Consider the following 23,853-nt stretch of genomic DNA (forward strand, 5'->3'; position numbering starts at 1 on the left):
GGAGGCAATATTCTTGAACACCATTTCCTCCAAGGCCATATCCAATGGTATCTTCTCCATTCTTGTTTCACTAACAATTTATGGTTTATAGAGGGATTCTCAGTTGTGAGACTATCTGGCCAGTGATGAACCTACAATTCAGAGAGGGTTCCCCACAGGCTGGGGTGATCATCCTCTTCTTATTGCCCTATAAAGGCAGTAAAGAAAACAATGACTGAAACAACTCTCCAAACTCAACAGGTGAACTAGACACTTGAAAAAATGTTCATTATCTCCAGGGGAAGTTTCTTTTGTGATAAACCTTCTGTTCAGAGCACTGATCTTTTAGCAGAAGTGAAAATCTAAAGTTATGTGAAGGTGCGGCTAGGTGGTGAAGTGGATAAAGCACCAGCCCTGGAGTCAGGAGTACCTGGGTTCAAATCCGGTCTCAGACACTTCATAATTACCTAGCTGTGTGGCCTTGGGCAAGTCACTTAACCCCATTTGCCTTGCAAAAAAAAACAACCTAAAAAAAAATAAAGTTATGTGAATGTTAGTCCTCTGTCAGATCCAAATGTTCAATGGTGTATAAAAATATGACTTTTGTGCCTGAGCTCACAAAGAAAAATTATACACCAGGGAGGAAAAGCAGGTAGTCAATTCCCAAGAGATTCCTTGGCAAGAAGTACAGAGGGAAAGCCTGGGAGTGGGGACAGACCAGTCAGCAGAGGCAAGCGTGGAGGGAGGGCATCAGGAAGGAGGGGGAAGGATTGCTTCATTTTGCTGATAAGGCCTTTTTTTCTTTTCTCTTTTTTCATTCATTCATCCATTCATTTAGGAAGAAAGGGAAGAAGGGTTATTCAGGTGCTAATTTTGTGCTAAGCACTCTACAAAAATCTTATTTGATATAATGAGAAATGAAGATGGAAGAACAAAAATATCAATGACAGTTTTTATAAACATGTGGCCAAGAGCAACTTTTATAGTTGCTATTTGAAATTATAATATTATATTATATTATAAAGTAATAAAGCAACTCAAAATTGGGCCAGTTAGGTGCAGTCCTAGACGTATGAGCTAGAAGGGATCTCAGAGATCATCTGGATCATTTTCATATGAGAAAACTGAGGACAAAGAGGGTGAGAGACCTAAGATCCCACAGGTATTATCAGTATATCTCTTTTATCAGTTTACTCAGTCTGTAGCATTTGGGCCTTCCAATTTCTCTTTCATTCCTGCCAATAATGATTATGAGTCCTAGTTCTATCAATACTGAAAATAATATATTTCTTGTAATTCCAGCAGATGAAGATGAAGATGATTCACATATGTTTCAATTATACAGCACTTTCTAATTCACATGATTAGGATCATTTATTTATAATGACTAAATCAAGAACTGACGTGAATGACACAGATTAATCTTGTTATACAGTTAAGGAAATCGAGGTTCCAAGTAGGGAATAAGAGACTTGCTCCAGTCCAGAGATGGGGAATCTGTCAGAAAGAGGCTCCAAAGGCTGCCCCAAGTACTCTGGGCTCTACAGTCAATGCTCTGTTCTTTAAAAATGCCAGAGCACAAAGTAAAGAGAGAGAGAAGTTGTGACAAAGTCTCCAAATTTGAATGGATTAAGCATCTGTCGAAAATGGGATCTAAGATTTTTTTTTAAAGTAAGCTGGGTTTGTTTTCTTTTCAAATTTTTCTAAAATTGATTCTATTTCCGGGGTAGCTACAACTCTGGGAATCTAAGACAGTGATATCCAGTCACATCAGGCAACAGAGATTTTTTATCACAGGCCTGGAGAGCCGTTGTGGGGGAGAACCTTTACAACTCCCTCTTTTATGTTATCAAACATGAGACTGTCACATCTTACAATCGACCTTTCAGTCAGTCCTGCGACTTGTAAAGATAGGAGCTGATGAGAGAGGTCTGGGCCCAAGTCCAAGGAGAGAAATTCCCTACTGGCAGAGGCTTCTCCAAGAAGAGTAATAATAGAATGAGGACATCAAGAACTAAAACAGTACAAAACCTCTGGAGAGCCACATTACATGAGAGATTGTTTTCACTGGTCACACTGGAAAAACACAAGAAATGAAAAGATCATACTGGCTAAGCCCGGGGTGGTCCCATGTCATGCAGATGAAGCAGGAGCCTAGGGAGCCAATGTATGTCCAACAGAGGGACTGCAGACAGCCCCTGAGCCAGGCCCAGGACCGAGCTTAACTGGCTGGCCTTTGGCAGACTGAAGGACTAGACTAACAATGATCCCCAAATTCTCTCAGCTCCTTAAAGCAAACACCCCTCAGAGATGCTCTCCCTGACCCCAAAGGGTCTAACTGCCCCATCAACAGGGCTCCTTCCTCCAGTGACACTAACTGCAACATCCTCAAGTCCACCAACCCTGTCTACCTCTAATCATGTTTTGCCCTTCATTCTTTAGTGGTTTTTTTTGTTTTGTTTTTAGGTTTTTGCAAGGCAATGGGGTTAAGTGGCTAATGGCTTAGTAATTATTAAGTGTCTGAGGCCACATTTGAACTCAGGTACTCCTGACTCCAGGGCTGTGCTCTATCCACTTGCCGTTCATTCTTATTTAGGTTTTTTTTTTTTTTGCAAGGCAATGGGGTTAAGTGGCTTGCCCAAGGCCACACGTAATTATTAAGTGTCTGAGACCGGATTTGAACCCAGGTACTCCTGACTCCAGGGCCAGTCCTTTATCCATTGAGCCACCTAGCTGCCCCTACTTGCCATTCATTCTTGAAGAAGACCCTGACATCAGGAAGATGGTGCCATGATAAGCACGTGAATTGGATATGAGTGAGGGGCTGCTGTGCTAGGTCACTGGCCTCACTGCCTCCTTCTAGAATCATCTGGGTCCAGTGGCCCGATATGAATCAAGGCAACTGGAGATGGCCCTGGATGGGAAGCAATCAGGTTAAGTGACTTGCCCAAGATGACAACTAGGTAATTATTATGGGGTTGAGGCCAGATTTGAATTCAGGTCCTCCTGACTCCAGGGTCAGTGCTCTAGCCACCTGCCTGCCCTTCCACCTATTTTTCATAAGAGAAACAGATGGCATTCTTCCCCAATGTGGGCAGCTCTGCCAAACTCTGAATTACTATGGATCTCCTTCAGGAAACAGCAGCAGCACACAACTGCTAGCCAACAAGAGCCTCTCGAGACCTTCCCATTCGGGGGCAATGCTGTGTCCATTTGGACTCTGTGGTTCCAATAAGGAGACCCCGTTATCTCAGGACAATCGGCTCCTCTAGGCATCAGTGGCCAGAACCTCCTACTTGAGAGATACATGTGACATTCTGACCCCATTCGGACTACTTGTATCTATAACAAAGTTCTTTTATTTGACTCTCAAACCACAAAATGTTACAGATGAAAATAACTTGGAACACAAGAGCTCACAAGATAAAAGGTAACTAAGAAAATTTTCTTTCCTGATCTAACAGGCTTCCTAAATGTTTGAAACGTTTTTCATGTCTCCTAAACATACTGTCATGGTGTGTCGAAAGGCATTAGGTAAACAACATTCCAACGAAAGCAGTTCCACCATGGGCTATGCATTTGGGGCAATCAATCAGTTGTTCTAGTCTGCCAGGATCCAGGACATTGTGATGCAGTTTGAGAACAATCCATTTCTTTACCATTACTAATGCAAAATATGAGAGTGGGGCAGCGAGCAGACAAAAAACACAGTCTTGAACTGGAGAAGTTAAGCATCTAGCAAGCTGGCTTTAAAATGCATCAAAGAAAAATTAGCAGTTAAAATATTATTAAAACTACTTATTCTTCTTGCTTGTATAATTAGTTTGTCTTAAAGTTCCATTCTTTGTCCAAGAATGCAACAATCTGTACTAATAAACACTACACACAAACTTAGAAACCAGGGAACTTTTCGCCTTGAGGATCTAGAGTTTGAGTCCTGGTCCCCCCCCCCAAGAAACATGTGATCTTGGGGGGGGGGGTGTTACTTGGGCCAGTTGGAGTCTCAGGGGTCTGAAGGTGATCAAACCAAAGACTTTAAAGTATAAAATAAATCACATGAGATTAAGAACACCGACTCCAGTGAAAAAGTTATCTGAATACTAACAAATTGACAGACCCCTCCCTCCTTTTACAAATTCCTTCTATCTTCCAATACCCTTTTAAAGCTCTCTACAATCCCATACATGTATCATGTATCATGCAACCTGTGACCATTTCCTGCCAATGTTCTCTCTCCCATTTCTGGGGCATCCTTCCCCTCCAGCCCATGTTTAAAGTGCCCTCTGCATCATTCATTCTCTCCTCCAAAGAGGCTTTGCCAGTTGCCCCCTCAGATGGCAATCTGTTATGTCTCCCCATCTCTCACCCTCCCTCCAAGTCCCCTTGGTATTTACTAGCAGACACGTCTCATACCCCAAACTAAGGTTTTCTGGGGCTAACCCAGGACCTTGCCCAACATAAACTCATAATAAAAGTGTACTGAACAAGACTGAAGCCAAGTTTTTGTTACCGTCAGAGCTGAGGTGCAAGCTCTATGAGGTGAGAGCCATGTCTTCTCCCTTCAATACATAATGAATGCCACCTGATATATGGGCAAGGGCAGCAATCCCTTAAAAATACAGCCATCACATTCAACTGAGATCAATGCATACCATGGAAACAATATAAAGACTAACAGAATTCCTTCTGTGGGGGGTGGGGGGTGGGGGGAGGGAAGCAAGAATAGGGGAAAAATTGTAAAACTCAAAATAACTAAAATCTTTCTTAAAAAAAAAAAAAGACTAGGGGCAGCTAGGTGGCGTAGTGGATAAAGCACTGGCCCTGGAGTCAGGAGTACCTGGGTTCAAATCTAGTCTCAGACGCTTAATAATTACCTAGCTGTGTGGCCTTGGGCAAGCCACTTGACCCCATGGCCTTGCAAAAAAGCCTAAAAAAAAGGACTGGGAAAAAAAAGACTGAATCTAGTATCACCTACTAAGCTTTAGGCCCTTAGAAAAGACCTGTTTACAACGGGGGGGGGGGGGGGGGGGGGAGAATGATCAACCTTAATGGACTTGCTCATACCAACAGGGCAACAATCAGGCACAATTTTGAGGTATCTGCGACAAAGAATGCCATCTGTAACCTGAGAAAGAAGTGTGGAGTTTGAACAAAGATCAAAAACATTACCTTTAATTTTTTAAAAAAATATTATCTTACTATGTAATTCTGCTCTATCTCATACTTTATGTTTCTTCCTTAAGGATATGATTGCTCTCATCACATTCAACTTAGATCAATGTTTACATGGAACCAATGTAAAGACTAAGAGACTGCCTTCTGTGGGGGGTGGGGGAGGGGAATTGGGGGAAAATTGTAAAATTCAAAATAAACAAAATCTTTCTAAAAGAAACAAAATAGCCATCAAAAGCATGACTGGCCATCTGCAAAGCCTGGAGACAATCAGAGACAAGGAGAGGTGCTGCTCAGAGGGGATCTTCCCTAGGAGTCCCCTCTCTCCTCCCTTCCCTTGGTCAACACAAAGACAAATGATTTTCAGGACATCTGAGCTCACAGCTGGCTCTGGGAGGATCCCTGGCCACTGGAGTCCTGCTCCTCTCATGAACCTCCTAGGTGAAACTTGTAGGAAGCCATTCCTTCTGCTGGTAAGCCTGCTTCATCCTTTGTAAAATGGGTAAGATGCCATCCCCTGCTTACTTCTTAGGTGCTCGCTATTCAAACAGATGCTTCGTTGGGGCTTTAGAATTGAGCTAAAATCAGTTTAAGCTGTCCCTGAAACAGCTTCAGGAGCCACCCGCATTTTTGGTGTTTCATCCTTCAGGAAAATTTCCCCAATATTCTAAAACACTGTAAAAGGGAAGTGTGCCCATGTAACTGCAAGAAAAATCACTGTGTTTTTGATACATGAATAAAACAGCACAAATGAAATAGCTATTCCATGGTAGACACTGTGCTCTACAGCACCTGCATATTCGGGAAATGTCAGACATGAAAGAATACATAGTCAACAAAATTCCAGCAGTCCCTGTCCAAAGACAGAAACTCAATAACTTTATTCTTCAGGAGAATCATTCCTGACTTAAGGAATTTGTATAATTCATCAATTTCCTAAATGCTATAGAGCCCCCCTCCAAAAAAAATGCTTAGAGAATGCATCTCTTCCCTTTCTTTGCAGAAGTGAGGGCTCATGGGTATGGAACACAACCTACATGGTCAGGCTCACTGGATGTATAGGGGAGTTTGGATGGAATGTTTTTTATTTTTCCTCCTTATCCTTTGTTATGGAGGAGACTTAATGGGGAGGGAGGCAAGAAGGAGCCAACTTAGGTCAAAGTCAGGAGCATGAGGCCTAACAAGGTGAGAGAGAGCAAGTGTCCCTGACTGGCTGGCTCCCGATCTCAGAAGCCCATATAATTAGCACCCTGGGTATGCGCACAGGTGGGGCCAGCTTCCCACGCCACACAGACCTACAAGGGCATCATCTGCTGAGAGGTCTGGCAAGTCACTGTCTGCCCGGCCCATTAACCCACATGTCCACATGCTTCACATCAGAGGTTTGTGTTTGTGCAACTGCAGGCCTAAATTCCACAGTCAAATAAAGACCATCAGCTCAAAGGGCTTTGGACCACATGGGGAGAACAATTGCTGCTTCTGGGTAAACACATCTGGGAAGGGTGACAGGCCTCCCAATCAACTGTGAATCACAAGGAGGGATTAGGAATGTTAGCTTTAAGAAGGGAAGACTTTGGAGGATGGGAGTCTCAGATTCAAGGATCTGGAAGTCAAGAGAGACTGATTTAATGATTAAAGGCCCTGAGGTTGGCCCTTGGACCAATGAGAAGAGCCTAAGAAGAGGAGCTGTTCAAAAAGAGAAATAGGCAACACTTGAGGGGCTGAGCTAAGAATAAGTAGCCCTGGGCTCTGGGTTTCCACTTCTGAAACCTTGCCTTCTTGGTAAAGGATGGAAACAAAGGAATCAACTTGCCCACTGCCAATTCCTCCCACCACAAGCACTCTAGCTCCTGAGTCCGAATGGAGCCAGTTTCCAGGTCAAAAGGAGGCAGAAGCCAAGGTGAAAGTCAACTAGACCTTTCACGGTCCGGTCAAAGTGAAGAGACTGACATAAAGTGCTGGCCCAAAATGAACCAATAAGTCTGGGTCAATTAAAAAGGGAAGCTCATGAGGCCAGCTGGGTAGCACAGTAGATAGAGCTCTGGTCCTGGAGTCAGGAGGATCTGAGTTCAAATCCAGATTCAGACACTTATTAATTACCTAGCTGTGTGACCTTGGACAAGTCACTTAACCCCATTGCCTTAAATTAAAAAATAAAATCAAATAAAAGGGAAGCCATTCTAGACAAGCCTCAAAAAAGTAGGAGTTAACATGAGCACCTGCCTCTTTATGAATTAATGAAATCTCAAACCACTCTCCTGAGAAAAAGATGTTGGTTCCCAATTCAATAAAAGTTGGGCAAACACCCTAATAGCTTGAGAGCACTTCCTGAGGATGAGGAAGATTTCTTAGCAATCCATGAACCCAACCCACAACAGAGCACTAGGGAATCACTGGAAGTCAACTTCAGCCACTGAAGAGCTCTGGGAAAAATGGTTTCCTCATCTGTCAAATGGGAAAACTCACCACCCCCTACTCTCCCAGGTGATCGTCACACCAACCCTGGCAGGGAAGAAGCTTCCATGTTGTCATTTCACAGTTGATCACATGAAGGCTCTGAGAGTGAGGGAGGCTGGTTTTGAAGCCAGTTTTCCTGATGCCAAGGTCATGATCTCACCACCAAAATATACTGCCTCCCAAGAACATATGCACAGTACATGTCGAAGGGCTAGTGAGAGGATGAAACGAGAAACTGGTCCTCACCATCACATGCCCATGCATATCCCTCAAGGGAGGCAGAACCACTTTTGGTCTTTGCAGCTCCAGCAGTTGGCACAGAGCAGGCACAGTATGAACATCTGGAATTGAACTGTCATCTGAATTAATTTCCCACTGTCTCTACTGGTGTCCCCATACTCCAACCCAATACACTTCCCGGAGTGCTTTCAAATACAGTATTAGCGAATTTCAGTTCCACAACCACCTTAGGTCCTACAGGTACTCTCCTCCTAATACAAATGGGGAAAATGAGGCTCAGAGGCAAAGGGATTTGCTCCTGGTCTCCCAGCCAGTAGGTATAAGAGGTACGCTTCAAAACCAGGTCTTCCAATTGATTCCCTGCACCATCCCACCTTCAGGATTCAGTGAAATACTGGGCCAGATGGCTGGTTCTTACATAACCCTTTCCCGTTTCCCTTCCAAACACAGGCTGGCATGGATTGTTAAAGAAGGGCAAACAACTCAAGCTGCTAGACTAGAAAGCATGAAACCCAAACACAAGCTGGTCCAACTCACCAAATCGACTTGGAAGCACACGAGTCAGTGAAACACTCTTGAAGCTGCAGAGAAGAAAACATTAGAGTTATTTATGACATGACTTGTAGGAATCTATCAATACAGGGCAGCCCCACCTATCTCCAGCCCATCTCTCCAAGCTGCCCAAAGCATCTGGGTAAGCAGGCTGGGATTTCAAGTAGGCTTTCCTCTGGTAATGTCGGACAGAGTCATCTGCCCATGGACCAAACTACCTCATCACTCAGACACAAAATGGGAGGGCTGGAAAACACCTAGATTCACCAAGTCCAACTCTCTCCTATTACAGATTTTAAAAAATGCAGACTTCCCCAAGGCCACACTGTGAGTAAGCTATGACTCAGGCCTCTGGCTTTCCCATTTGACCAGACTACTCAGCATCCCCCAAATAGAACTCTGCATTGTCATAGGAAAGCTTAATAGATCATGGCTTCCTTGGCAGCAATGATTATTACTATTAACAACTCAGATTTTTGGAACATCTTTCTATAAAATACCAGTTTTATGAGGTAGAGAATTCAAATATTGTCCCCATTTTACAACTGAAGATTTTTTTTAGGATGAAAGAGATTTGGGCAAAAAGCTTCTGGACAGAGAGGCCTGACATTAGGGAGAAAAAGAACAAACTTGGGGAGATTACATCCAGGAGGGGATCATAAAGAGGGCTCTTAAAGTTGGGAAATTTCGGCTAGGTGTCCTAGTGGATAAAGCACTGGCCTTGGAGTCGGGAGTACCTGGGTTCAAATCCAGTCTCAGACACTTACTAATTACCTAGCTGTGTGGCCTTGGGCAAGCCACTTAACCCCATTTGACTTGCAAAAACCTTTAAAAGAAAAGATGTGACTTCAAAAGGTGGTGATTATCAAGGAGGACATGCCTAAAGAAGGACACTAAGAGGTAGGAAGTCTAAAATTCATTAAAGAGACATAAATATGTCCCCTAGGCAGGAATCTAGGATTATGGAAGAGAATAAGCAAAACAAAGGGAGATTGAGGCTGGGAGCTGCCTCGGCCCAGCCCAGGAATTGTACTTAATGCAGTAAAAAGATGGGAAGCTGGGGGGGGGGGGGGGGGGGGGGGGGGGGGGGGGGGGGGGGGGGGGGGGCTTGGAACAAGGAAGTGACACAATCCATGCCAATCACTAGAAAAACTGAGGTGTGAAAAGGCTCTTGGGCTACCAGCTCTCAGGTCACAGTGACAGTGATCTCAGAGATGAGAAGGAACAGAGTGAGGTTGTGATTCCAGGAATGGAGAGGATGGAGCTAGGACTGAGATGCCCAGCAAGGAAAACAGGAGAGGAAAAAGTCTAACTTACCTTCTGGATACATGGGGTGGAGGGAGAGAGAGGGAAAGAGATAGAAAGAAAGAGAGAGAGAGAGAGAGAGAGAGAGAGAAAGAGAGACAGACAGACAGACAGACAGACAGAGAGAGAGAGAGAGAGAGAGAGAGAGAGAGAGAGAGAGAGAGAGCTGGAATCTGGGCATCATCTCTACAGTTGTCAGAGTTGTTCTAAGAGTGGTGGTTTTCGAGTGCCTAAAAGCTAAGAGCCAAGAAGCAAATCTTTGGGGAGCTCGTACGTTTTGAAGTCTGGACAAGGGAAGCCAGGAAACCTAAAGAACAGTCAGAGATGGAAGGCGGGCCAGGCCAACTGAGCCAAGAAGTGGTCCAAGATAGAAGTCAAGGAATGAGCAGGCAAAATTGAAAAGGTTTAGAGACTTCAGTAATCCCTGCCCAAGTCCTCATTTAACAATTAAACAGGGGCAACCAGGTGGTGTAGTGGATAGAGTACAGCCCTGGAGTCAGGAGACTTGAGTTCAAATCCAAACTCAGATACTTATTACCTTACCTTGCCAAAAAAAAACCCAAACAAATAAGCAAACTGTGACCCAGAAAAGGACAGCACCCAAGGTAGATTATGCAAGAGTTCTCCCCATTTTCCAACTAAAGACAGAGGCTCAGACCACTTCAGTGAGCAGCCTGAGAGGGAGGTGTGGGGACATAAGGGACACCCAAACCCTGCTAATCCAAACACAGGCTGTAACAGGAGAGTGCCAGCATGGCCCTGAGAAGGCATGCTCTCCAGAGAGGGACTCATAGTACCCCCCCCCAAAAAAAACTACCAGGAGATGCCAGAATAGCAGTGGAGAAGACTCAGTCAGGAGAGCTGGAGAGGTGAGATCAGGGTGGCCCTGCCCTGCCCAACCCAAGTGACTACACCATAAAAGCAGAACTCTGACAAAATGACTACTTTTGGAAATAATTTCAGAATAAGATGACTAGCCCATGACCTCCAGAGAGCAGAATGCCCCACCCCACTCACACATTGACCCAATAATGGTGAAGAAGGAAGCCCGTTCTCTCCTCCTTTCCTCTTCCTCTATGTTCCAGCCCTCAGCTTCTATTTGATGACTCACTCAAAATCCGAAAGCTCATTGCTCTGTATGTGCAGAGCTGTCCCTCTCACTGACAGTCAAGAACCTCTTCCAGTTCTGCCACTTAGTAGTTGTGGTCCTTGGCCATGGCATCTCAGCCCTCTGTACCTCAATTTCCCCATATGACCAATCTAAAACCACTCGTAAGCCAACCTCTCCTAGACACAGGATCCTGTGTCATTCTCACTGCTCTCAAGGCCCTGTGCTTGGGGACAGTGCTATCAGACAAAGCCAAACCTAGCCCTGGCCAAATGGACCCAACAGCAAGTGTGTGACTTTTCAAATTTGCTTGTAAACATTCATCTCACTTTGGATGGACCAAGAAAACCAACCAAAAAGGCAGCAACAAAAGGGAAAAGGTCCATCGATTCCTGAACCAGTGCCTTGGAGTACCAAAGGAAGGAGTGGACAGGGAAGAATATGCTTTCATGCTTAGGCTCCATGTGGAACATGAATTTTTTTTTTTTAACAAAATCAGAATTGAAGCTTGTGAGATCCCCAGAATGCTGGGGGTGGGGGTTACTGGCCAGGAGGGGAGCAACAGAAAAAGGAGAGGTCAGACTGCAATGAGAACATCAGAACATTAAAGTTTAGACAATAACTGAAGGCTCACAGAGAGTCTAACATGTTCCCTCCATGATCCCCATTTTAGAGACAAGCGGTTCTTCCCATCTCCATCCAGAACTCTATCCACTGTGAGAAGACAGCTTTTTTCTTGTATTCTGGACATTTCCCACACATACACCTTGGACTGTAGGGGGAAGGCTGAGGAGCCCTTCTCAAAATCATGTCTTTCAATGAATATGTTAAGACTCACAGAATCACCAAGAAAACTAGTTATGCTGAAATGAAGAGGTTTTCCCCCCACCCAAGTTCATGAGTGGGCCTCTCCCCCCAGCTGCTTGCTCTGATCCAGGGACTGATAATCAAAACCCCATTAGCAGCTTCTGGAAAGGCCGTGTCCTGTGGCACCACTCTGAGGCTGTCAGTCTAGACCGGAGTTCCCCCTGGGGTCATCACGTCTGGATCCCTCAGACCCCACCCAGGGCTCCATCCTTCTGGGTCCCAGTCGTGCTCCCCACCCTTCCACCGATGGCTGTCCTGCCCAGAAATGACTGTGGATGTAATTTAGATTTAATGTCCTGGGTGGTCATCCCAAAAAAGCATGGATGAAGTCCTTAGACTAAGGGCTGAGTGAACCAACAGAAGGGAAGAAGAAAGCCAGCCCCCCCCCACCCCCGCCAAGCTTCCATTTCACTGGGAAAAGATGACACAGAAAAAAGAATTGTAAAGGGGGGAGGTGGAAATACTGGACAGGGTGGTCAGGTCTGGCCAGGCCGGCCACCTCCTAAACAGAGCTTCAGGAAAGAAGGCAGTGATGGGAAAAGGGCCGAGGGCCAAGGGCAGCTTCACTGCCTTGGTCCCCTCAGTAAAACCTGTGGGAGAGAATTTAAGGGACTGGAGAGGGCTTCTTGGAGCCCAGCCACCTGCCATTCAGCAGGCCAGGGGTGAGGGGCCAAGGGACAGATCAGGACAAGGCCACAATTGCTCCTAGCACGCCCCAAGTTTTTCCAGGGCCCCAGCAGTGAATCACTGGCTTGCCCATGTGCATGGAGATCCATGTCTGTGGATGTCTGTGTTATCACCCACAGGTCTCCCTAGGCCACTACCAGCACCCTGATCTCTGTTTCTCCCCTGGCCTTCCCCAGTGGCAGCTCTCTGCCTCAATCAGGGGGCCAGCTTCTCTGAACCTTGATTTCCTCATCTTAGAAAAATGGACAAATTAATATCTGCATTACAATTATCTACCCAAAGGCTTGCCATGAGTCACTTCTAAACCAAAGAGCATCCTACACAGGTTGGTTGCCAAGAGAATTTTGGTTTTGGGGGGGGGGGGATGGAAGATGGGGCATCCCCCTCCTTGGTCCCCTTCAGATCTCACTTCTCTCCCTCCATGGTTTCCCCTCTCCAGACAAAGGCACATGTGACCACCCCCTACCCCACCACACTCCAAAGAAGCAATTCTCAGTTCCTTGTTTTGAGAGTGTACAGCCTGGCCACCCCCCCCCCCCCCAGATCAGGCTTCCTTTCTTACTCCTTCCACCATTAGGAATGAAAATCTTTGAAGAGCCAGTACATTTACTCCAACCTTCCAGAAGACCCAGAACTCTGCTTGGCTTTTCAGACCTCATGATTTTTAAAAAAAGCTTTACTGATTCAATTTTAATTTTTAATTTGTTAAAAATCTGCACACCATGTATGTATAAAAAGTTGACAACACAGACTCCACCAAGTCGATGGGTTCAAGAAGCAGCCAAGGAAGACCTGAGGCCTACTTCTGTCTCACATGTTTCCTAGCTGGGACCCTGGGGAAGGCATTTCCTTGCCTCAGTTTCCTCAACTGTAAAATGGGGATCATAACAGTACCTACTTAAGGATCAAAGAGATGATCTGATACAGGAGTCATTTCCTAAATGCATCTTCCCTTCCCTCTCCCTTCCCTGGGCCTCAACTGCTCTTCTGACCTGTGGCCAATGAGCAGAATAGAAACCCAGAGGGAAATAGCCAAGTCACTGACTGATGCTGTCCGACTGCGGGTGGTGGGTGGCGGTGGGAGGCCTCAGAGCCTCCCCTTTGAAAAGCTCACAGCCCCAGGAGGATGGCCACCTTCTGGTCTTGCAGGTGTCCATGACAGGCTTGCTGAACTGACCTCCTAGAGGTCTCCCTCACTCCATTCATTCATTCTTCATTTCCGAAGGTTATGAAGGTGGGGGGTACAGAAGTCTCTGCTGCCCCCCTCCCCCCATGGTGGAGGGCAGCAGGGTGACACAGAGAGCTCCTACACACATAATACACCACTGCAAGGGAGGGAACATAAATGTTATCATCCTCCTTTTACAAAGGAGGAAACAAAGGCTCAGAAAAGTGACTTGCCTAGGGTTAAGGGCCCACACTGCTCAAGGTCTTTTTAGGGGTTCTTCATTGTTCCTTATTCAACTCATTAGCCTCAAGGGCACCAAGGAAGGTGGCCTCTTTGTCTCTCCTCCCAGAATTTATACCCACTCTACTGCTTCTCCACTTATTAAAATGACTACAGGGTGGCACTGCAGATAGAGTCCTGCCATCAGGAAGCCCTGAGTTCAAATCCAGCCTCAGACACCTGAGACTTAACTAGCTGTGAGACCTTGAGCAAGTCACTTAATTCTGATCACCAAAAAAAGAAAAAAAAACTTTATATTTCCTGTTTCTTCACATACTTCCACTGGGAAGAAGAGTCTGGCATCTAGAATGGTTTGGAATTGCAAGATGAAAGTAAACTCTGAGATTATCTTGTCCAACCTCTTCCCCAGGGCAGCCTCTCTCCAGTCACCCCACAGATAGCCAGGACATTTTTGTAAAGATTACAAATTCCAAAGAGCATATTCTACAAATTCAATTGCATGTGACCCGCCTAACCCTGTTTCCTGAAATCCTGGGGTCGAACCAGCCCAGACCTCAGTGGAATTCACTGGGCCCTCAAGTCCCTGGGAACCCAGGGCTTCTGGAAGAAGCTTCTCTGACACTGGCTAGACTGACCCCTCCTCCAGCAGGAGGCCATCCTGTGGTGGCAGCAGCAGCTTCCTCATCCTTCTGCCTCATTCTGTGAATTTCTCAAAAATGACTTGCAAATAGCAGCTCTTTTTGTGGTAGTTAAGAATTGGAACTCAAAGGGGTGTCCTTCCGCTGGGAAATGGCTAAGCAAGCTGCAGGACGGGACTCTGATGGAATTATTTCAGAAAACCCTGGGAAGTTATATGAACTGATGCCGAGTGAAGGGAACAGAACCGGGAGAACACTGGACACAGAAACATTTGTATGATGACCAACTGTGATTGGCTCAGCTCTTCTCAAGCAAAAAAATAATCTGAGACAATCCCAAAACACTCATGATGAACCAGACTATCTGTCTCTAGCCAAAGAACTGATAATGGTTGAATACAGACTGAAGCAACCTATTTTTCACTTTTCCTTTCATTTTTTCTTTTATTCAAAACTTTTACAAATTGACTAAAATGGAAATTTTTACATAATTGCAGATATATTATCTATCTGACTGCTTAACGTTTTGGGGAGGGAGGGAAGGAAGGAGACAAGGAAAGATAGATGGAACTCAAACTTTAAATAAAAATCCTAAAACCGTTTTTTTTTAAATGACTTGCAAAACCCACATCAAAAATTTTCCTCAACACTAAATTAGGCAATCGCAAATCTGCACAAGACAAGACAGCATCATTGCTCAATCCCTATACTGGGTGGTTTTCCAGAACTTCACTAAGCAAAAGCATCCTGCCCACATTGGAGCCATTTCTGGTCCCACAAACCCTTTCATTCATTCAACCAACCAATCATTTGTCAACATTTACTGTGGGCAATGCTGTGTGATGCAAGGAATGAGACCATGAGCTCGACAATGTTCTTCCTGGGCCCCAAGGAGGCTAAAGCCCAGGGCATGCTAAAACCATCTTTTCTGATGCTTCTTCTGATTCTGGGTTTGCAAAGACTGTGCCATGGTCTGGCTGGCTCTGAAGGCAGGCCTGGTGAGGGTCTGTGTGCCCAATATTCAGAGTCTAATTCAGCCAAGACCTAGAGCTCATCACCAGACTGGAAGCTGCCCTGGGCAAGACAGGCTACTAAATTAAAAAGGGGGCTCCATCTGCAGCAGTGGAGAGAATGTCCACATCAAGGAAATCCAGAGTCATGAAAACACTGAAGATGCACAGTGGGGAGGGGAGTCTCTGGGAACAAGATATGGTGGTGGCTAAACTGGGCCTTGGGAAAGGGGTTAGGCAGGGGATTAGCTGTCATAGTAGTCCAGATATAGGACACAGGATCAGTGGACTAGAAGTTGGAAAAGACCTTCAAGATTTTACAACTGCTTCATTTTAAAGAAGAAAAAACCCAAATCCAATGATGTCAATAATATACCCTGAGAGAAAACCAGGTGGCAACATTGGACTGGAGAGGCTACCACCTGAAATCTAGGCACCCATCTGAGATCTCCTCTCTGAGATCCTTTCCTCAGCAACCTGACAGGCCTCAAAGGTCAGGGCGATACTGGGCCCTTGTCTGAAAAGGATCCATCTACATGGTAGGTAGTTCAGGTGCTGCCTCAAATCAATAAACCTCCACAGGGCTCTCCCTCTCTTCACAGCCCAGTCCATTCTTGTCTCTCCAAGTCTAATTAGTTTCCCTTCCAATACAGTGAATTCTGTTAGCGTCTTCACTGAAGTTGTACTTCAATGCCTGTCCATGATATGAAGAGGATGGGAGCCTTGCCAATGGATCCCAAGCTCTAGCAAGACTGGCCCAAACAGCAGCCCAGGAATCTGGCTTGCTTTGTTTTACTGAACACTGGAATAGCTTCATTTCAATACAGTTCATCTCTTCTGTAATCCTATGTACTTTATGTTTACAAGTCTTTAAACAAAGTCCTCTTCCTAAACCAGAAACCTGGCCATGGGCCCCATTGTCTCAGGGTTGGAGCAGAGCCCCTCCTGCCTGACTGCCCACCACCTCCTCTGCCCTGGTGGCTGTTCCTGCTCCCAAAGGCAGGCATTGTCCTGGCTCTCCTTCCCTTCCAGGAGGCCTTTCCTGCCCCCTCAATGCTAGGGTCTGCCCTTTGGGGATTGTCTCCCGGTTCTCCTACCTAGAGCTTATTCATATGGAGTTGTTTTCAAGTCTTCTCTCCACTTAGATTGGGCCTTCCTTTATATCCTCAGGCTCAGCATGAAGCCTAGTACAGAGATAACCTTTGTCCTTCATTTTGGAAGAAGACCCTGAGGTCTGGGAGGTGATGCCATGACAAGGATTGGGGGCAGAGGGGGGCAGTGCAAAATCACCAGCCTCACTTTCTCCTCCAGTCATCAGGAGTCCAGTGGCCACTAGGTCCAGTGGTCAGACAGGGATCAGAATGAGTGGCCCAGGCTCTGAGGACAAGGCCTGGCCCTTTTTGTCTCTTGCCAATGTCTGCTGAATTCAACTGATGGAAAGGAAAAGGCAAAAATCTCAGGTGGGGCAGCTAGATGGCACAGTGGATAAAGCACCTGCCCGGCCCTGGAGTCAGGAGTACCTGGGTTCAAATCCGGTCTCAGACACTTAATAATTACCTAGCTGTGTGGCCTTAGGCAAGCCACTTAACCCCAGTTGCCTTGCAAAAACCTAAAAAAAGAAAAAAAAATCTCAGGCATCGATAGAATCTTGAAGCTGTGGACAAAAGCACTGTGCCCAGAGTGCCCAGCCCCAGCAGGAGGCCTCCCAGCCTCAGTTTCCTCCTGTGGGACAGATGATCAGATTCCAACACGCTTCCAGCACTGACCTAGGGTGGCCTTCCTAGAGGAGGAGGGCTCTATAGGAGGTCCCCAGAACACATCCTCATTGGGATTTCTGGCACCTGCTGGTCATTTTCCCAGTCTTCTTCACCCCCACTCCCCCAATGTTGTCTCTGGGGAGGGCTTCTGAGAGCTCAAGTACAAAGTAAAGTTCTTAATTTCAGTTTGCTAAACTGCCCCCCCAAAGGCAGGTTCTCCCAAGCAGGAATGAGGAAAAGAGCCACCTTCTTACAGGATTAAACACAACACCCCTCCCCAATACTCCCAGCCCCAAACACAACACCCCCCCCCCACCCCCCCCACCCCCGCTCCTAGTCTTGGCTTCTGTAACAGCATTTCCTAAAGTCATGGGAATTCTAAATCCGCCCTCCAAATCATAAATCACAGTGTAGGCCCAGATAATCTGTTCCCCTCATTTGATAGGGAAGGTCAGAGCCAGGAGGTGCCCAAGGTCTTTTCCATGACAACAAGCTGGCTTGTGTAACTATGTCTAACAGAAAAACTTGCTAGCACAGGAGAGGGGAGATAGAAGAGAGGGGAAAGAAAGGGCATGCTCAGCAGACAGAGCTGAACTTGAAGTCAAAGGCCCTGAATTCAAAACCTGACTCTGACACTTACTACCTATACAACTTGTGTGGCCTCAGGCAAGTCACTCACTTTCCCCATGTTGAAAATGAGAGGATTTCCCCAAATGACCTCTAAGGTCCCTTTCATTTTTAAATCTGTTTCTGAGTGGCCACTTCTGGTGGACATTCTCTCAATTTCTCTCATTGCTACTGAACCCAAATGGCTTCTTCCTTTTTCACTGCCCAACAACTAGGTTTGGACAAAAAGCCTCATGTTGTGATGGAGGGTCGCTGGCCCTGCAGTCAGAAGTCCTGGATCCAATGGGCACTGACACTTCAAGTTACCATTTTTCATCCGCAGAACTGGGACACCAGCTCTCCCTCCCCCACAGGATAGGTTAAAAAGAAAAAGTCTGCAGTAACATTTACATTCCATATGCTCGTGACTGGAACTCATCCTTGTCACCTGTAAAACAATACAATCCAACCCAACTGCCACCGACTAAATTATAATCAGGAAAATGGGAACACCAAGGGGACAAACCCTTAGGCTCTGGTCACCTTCTAGGCCATGAGGACCCCCTCTGAAAAACTGATAAAGACAACACCAGTCTTGGCTGTCACTCAGCCAAATGCATTTACTTCTGGAACCCATTGTTTTTATCTGTACAAGACTGGTGGAAGAAGCTTAAAGAGTCTGTTTGGGGAAGGCTCAGGGTGAAAGGAAGACTGCCCCTGCTGCCTTTGTTGCCCTCAGAAGAACCTATGGGAGTGACTGGTCTTAGAATGATCTTCTTTCTGCAATCTCAAGATTTTTATTTCCTGCACCCTGAGGCCCAATGAGGTCCCATTGTCACTGCCCAGAAGAAGGTAGAGGAATGCTTAGGATGCATTTACAACAAGAAACAAGGTTCAGTTGATCACTAGATGTAGCCAAACTACCTTCAGGCAGGCATCTGGAACATAGTCTGGAATCTGGAGCTTATAACACTGTCCACTGGGAAGTAGTCAGAAACCAATGAGGGAACGTCAGCACTAACAACAGACTAAAGGCAGGCAAGGTCCCACCTGGCGGGCTGCCCCCTCATTCCCAGATCTTGGGTTCACTGAAGGAGAGAGCAGAAAATGACTATCAATAAAATATTAAAACATGAATGCAATAACTAGGGTGGGGCGAACAGACCTTTGTCCCCCTCATGAATCAGCATATCTCCCAACAAATTAGCCTAAAAGGGAATGGAACTGCAGTTTCTTCTACCTGACATTACCAACAAGACCAACCACAAAAAATGGTCTGGTAGCATCTGCCTTCTGTCTTGCTCCAAGACAAGCCAATTCCAGGCCAGAGACAGGGAGATGATGTTTCTATTACCCTTTCCAATTTGTAAAAGGCTTTTTCCCCTGGGATACAGCACATAAATGTGGCTGCAGAATCTTGGCACTGGAAGAGGCTGTAGAGACAGAATATTTAGTAAAGATGAGAAAGCTCAAGGTCACACAGGTTGTAGAAGTTACAGAATCAGGATGAGAAAGCAAACCCTAGTTCCATTTTACAGATAAGAATATGGAGGTCAAGAGAGTGTAAATAACTCATCCATGGTTGCCGGGCTCCATCATACAAGGTACAGAGTAGGTTTTGTTTGCTGATCCTAAGATACCCTGTGGCCCCTTGGGGAGATGTTGCTGCTCTCCATTATAATGGTCAGTAATATCTACTCCTTGGATAGCGAGAGGACTTCAAGATGAAGCCAAGGTAGACGTTAAAGGAAATGAAACAAAAGCCAGGCAAGCCAACACTTGGCTTTCTTTTCTCCTGATTCCTTGAATCAGGAAGGTTTCCTTTGGGGAGGGGGGGTGGCAAAAAAATCCCAACTACAGAAAACTTGGCAATGTCTTCAGGCAAATGAAACCCTGATCCTGGAGTTCATCCTTCTTGTCTCTGACCCTCTTCATGGCGGTGGCGAAGGCCATGATAGCCCACCTCACAGGTATCAAGAGGGGAACCCTCAGGAAACTGGACATCATGTAAGAAGGGGTCAGGGAAAGATGTAGGTGTTCTCTAGGCCATCCAGTTCACTAAGCCAGAGAAGAAGCCATTCCACATCCTGGACATGAGCACTGGGGAGGCCAATGGCAAAGGGGACTCAATACCTGTCCTCAAGGAGCTCATGCTGGGTTGGGGGTGTCAACACCTAAAAGAAAGATCAGCTGCAGGGCAGAAAGACCCAGGAATCTTCAGAACCCAGTGATGAAGAGGTTGTCAAGACCCAGAAGTGCTTTGATGACTCAGTAGGCCATACAGCACTGCCAGAGAACTGCGAGACAGAGGCAGGGTGGGCAGCAGGACCTGGAAGAACTGAGAAGCCAAGGAAAGGCCTTGTGGTCCTCCTCCACAGATTTCCCTATGAAATTTCTCTACGAATGCTAGGCTGCTCTATCAAGAAGAAAGAGAGGCGGCTAGGTGGCATAGTGGAGGGGCGGCTAGGTGGCATAGTAAAGCACTGGCCTTGGAGTAAGGAGTACCTGGGTTCAAATCCGGTCTCAGACACTTAATAATTACCTAGCTGTGTGGCCTTGGGCAAGCCACTTAACCCCATTTGCCTTGCAAAAAAAAGAAAAGAAAGAAGAAAGAACCCTAGGTTCAAATTCTGACTCATTCTACTTGTGACTCATCTGACCTTGGGGAAGGTGCTGCTCTCCTCTAAGGACTTCCTCATCCCAATAATTAAAGGATCAAGAAGGGAAATTCCCTTGCAGATTGCAATTCTATCTGAAGATTTTAAGTTTCTTGAAGACAAGGCTCTTGCCCATTTTTCTCTGTAAATGTCCCTGTAGGAGTACTTGGCAGAAGAGCCAGGCCAGTTAAATGACTTTGCAAGCATGGTCAAAAATCAGTTATTAGAATTTCAGAGAAAAACAGAGCAACTCCATTCCTCAGCATCCCCCCCTTAAGCAGGGGACAAATGTGGGCCACTCCTCCAAGAGAGAATAAAATACATTGAGGCACAAAAACCAACCAGGTTTTGGTCCATGATTTCCACTGCTATGGCTCTTTCCAAAAATCATCATAAAAAGAAAAAAAAAATGTGGCCCCAAATTATTACAATTCTGCGTTCTCAGAATCAAATGGACACAGCAGAAAACAAAGCTAACTGCTCCTACCTGTAGCAGGCATATATTCAATGGGGGGGAGGGAATGATGGTGGTGGTGGTGGTGGAGAGGTCATGGACATAAAAATATATCCATAGCACAAAGGAAATCACAGAAGTTTCAGGGAATGGAAAGGACAGTCCATGGAATTGGGGGAGGGGACAAGTCCATGAGACTGGGGTGGGGGGCAGGATAGCCCATGGTATTGGGAGAAGGGGAATGGGGTCTCTTAGGAAAGAGTCTCAGGTAGGAGGAGACACATAAGCTGAGCCTTGAAGGGGGGAAGGTTTCCATGAGGAGTTGAAGCATTCTGGTCTGAGAGTCAGCACGGCTGGACCAGAATATGAAATGGAGCAATAAGAACTGGAAAGGTAGTGGTAGCAGCAAGTGGGTTGTTAAATGGTTTGAGATATGGATCAGAGCAGCTCATAGTTCATCCTAAGAAAGATAGGGAGCCATGGCCCTTCTTGAGCAACAGTTACCCAGTAAGGCCAGTACTTTAGAAATACACTTTGGGGGGTGGCTAGATGGCACAGTGGATAGAGCACCAGCCCTGGAGTCAGGACCTGAGTTCAAATCCAGTCTCAGACACTTAATAATGACCTAGCTGTGTGACCTTGGGCAAGTCACTTAACCCTATTTGCCTTGGGGAAAAAAAGAAATACACTTTGGGAGTGAGGTTATCTGACTGGAAAGGAAAGGGGGTGACAAATATGAAAGCGGAAAAACATCTCTGATCAAGACATCAAGACATGGACCATGACAAGATAATAACAGTTTGTGGATTCATTCATTTCACAAGCATGTATGAAGTCCAACAACAAAAACCAGTCTGCCTTTCAGGACTCTGCCATTCTAGTACAATGAATATAATTAAGATGGTGCCTGCCGGAAAAACATAAAGTCCATGAACACAGATGAGCAGACTCTTTGGAGGTAATATAAATTCCTTGCACTAACTACAAGTAGCATATTTTCAAAAGAAAGGAAAGAAGAAATGAGCCCAAAGGGACACATGTTCAAGAAAATCTTCTAAAGAGACCCTGAAAGAAGCACTGTATTTGTGGTTTGTTCATTCTTTGCGATCTGCTTAGACTTTAGAGTAAGACTTAGCTTCTTATTTTATACATTTATTTCACTGTTGGTGTTAATGACTATTAAGCTTACAATAAAAAACAATTTTTTTAACTGAGAGAGAAGAGTGTGGATGACTCCCCTGGATGCATCACCTTTGCTGAAGGGAAAACCAGCTCCAAGGGCAATCTATTGATCTTGAATCACTGTAACTTTATATTAAGGGCAATAAAATATTCATTTGCTATTTTATCTTAAAGTGCCTTCAGGGAACTCTACTAAAAATACTAATTTCTGAAGAATTTAGCAAGATATCAGAGTCAGAAAATTGTAAAACTCAAATAATATCTTTAATAAAAATTAAAAAAAAATATATCAGAGTCAGGAGATTTTAAACTGTTTAGATATAGAAGTCAGAAAGAAAACAATTCTTCATATTTGAATCCCCAGTTCTCCCTTTCCCAGCAGCAATTCCAGATAAAACTGAACACCTCCTTGAGCTAATTATTTCTCCCAAGAGCAGCATGAAAAGTCTCTTAGCATGTTGGTGTGTTCTCTCTCATCACATTCAACTGAGATCAATGTATACCATGGAAACAAGGCAAGACTAACAGACTACCTTCTGGGGGTGGGGTGGGGTGGAGTGGGGGGGAAGGGAAGTGAGATTAGGGGAAAAACTATAAAATTCAAAATAAATACATTTTTTTTAAAAATGAAAGAGAAAACTCATGTTAGGATTTGACCTGGATTGAGGACGGCAGCCTTTCATAGAGAAGAGCAAGTTAGGCTGGGAGCCAAAAGGCATGGGTTCATAGGCCACTCAGAAGATATTTCTGCCTCAATTTCCTCACTTATAAAACTGGGGATAATAATGACACCAAGCTCCCAGGGTTACTGTAGAAACATGATAAAAAAAAATCTTAAAACCCTTGCTGACTGTGAATTGCTTATGATGAGTACAGATTCTATGGGAGATGGACAATCTTCTAAAAAATGAGCCAGTATTCTTCCCACTTCTCTAACCAACAAATGAAACAGAGGTGGAAAACAAGTAAAAGTGAACCATCCCGTCCAATAATGAAGTAAAATGCTGACAAACTGCCCCCTTTTCTCTTTAGTTTTATTGATGTCTTTCATTTGTAAAGTATCTACAGTCTCTCTGGAGGAACAGGGGGACAAGCCCTGTTTGAGGAGGAAACTACTAGTGTAGGCCACAGGCTACAGCTCCAACCCTAAACCTGAACCCAGGGAAGATTCCTCCAGTCACTGACTGGGTAAGAATTCTGGACAAACCACCTCTCTTTGGCTGTCTGCTCCTCAATCAAATGATAATGGCTAATAGAAACAGCTAGCATTTAAAGGTTTGCTTTAATGTTTGCAATCCGGTTTTACAAATCACTGGAGTAAGACAACTACCTTGAGAGGTGGGTGCCATAATTATTTCCATTTTACAGACAAGGAAACTGAGGTAGACAGAGGCTAGGCAACCTTCCATGGGTGACTTAGTAAGTAAAGATGCCAAGGCCTCATTTGAAGCCAGGGTCCTTAGCTCCGGGCTCTAAACTATCTACAGGGCCCTAAGAGGCTTCAAGGTAGCAAAGCCAACATATTTGCATGTTGTTCTTGGGATATGTCAAGGAAGACACTTTGTAACCCTTAATGCACCACAGATATAAGTAGTATTTTTTATTGTTTTAAACAAGTAGCAAAATTCCCATTTTAGATATGAAGAAACCAAATCTCACAAGACCAGGTCCTTTGCCCAAGACCACATGGGTGCTCCATGGAAAGTAAAGCAAGGCTCTACCACATTGTGTTCTGACTTACACTGAACAACTGCCCTGAGAAGAGAGTTAGAGA

At 45.3% G+C, this 23,853-nt stretch overlaps 1 protein-coding gene across 3 annotated transcripts in view; it reads right to left on the minus strand.

The window, feature by feature from the left end:
• PACSIN2 (protein kinase C and casein kinase substrate in neurons 2) overlaps positions 1-23,853 on the minus strand; it is a 144,912-nt gene that overhangs the window by 96,736 nt on the left and 24,323 nt on the right. For all 3 annotated transcript variants that reach the window (XM_074227101.1, XM_074227098.1, XM_074227099.1), the window contains exon 2: positions 8,386-8,429. The gene's annotated coding sequence lies outside the window, so the exon portion shown is untranslated. The remainder of the gene's footprint in view (positions 1-8,385; positions 8,430-23,853) is intronic.

This window comes from Macrotis lagotis, chromosome 2 (assembly GCF_037893015.1).
Source record: "Macrotis lagotis isolate mMagLag1 chromosome 2, bilby.v1.9.chrom.fasta, whole genome shotgun sequence".
NCBI lineage: Eukaryota > Metazoa > Chordata > Mammalia > Peramelemorphia > Peramelidae > Macrotis > Macrotis lagotis.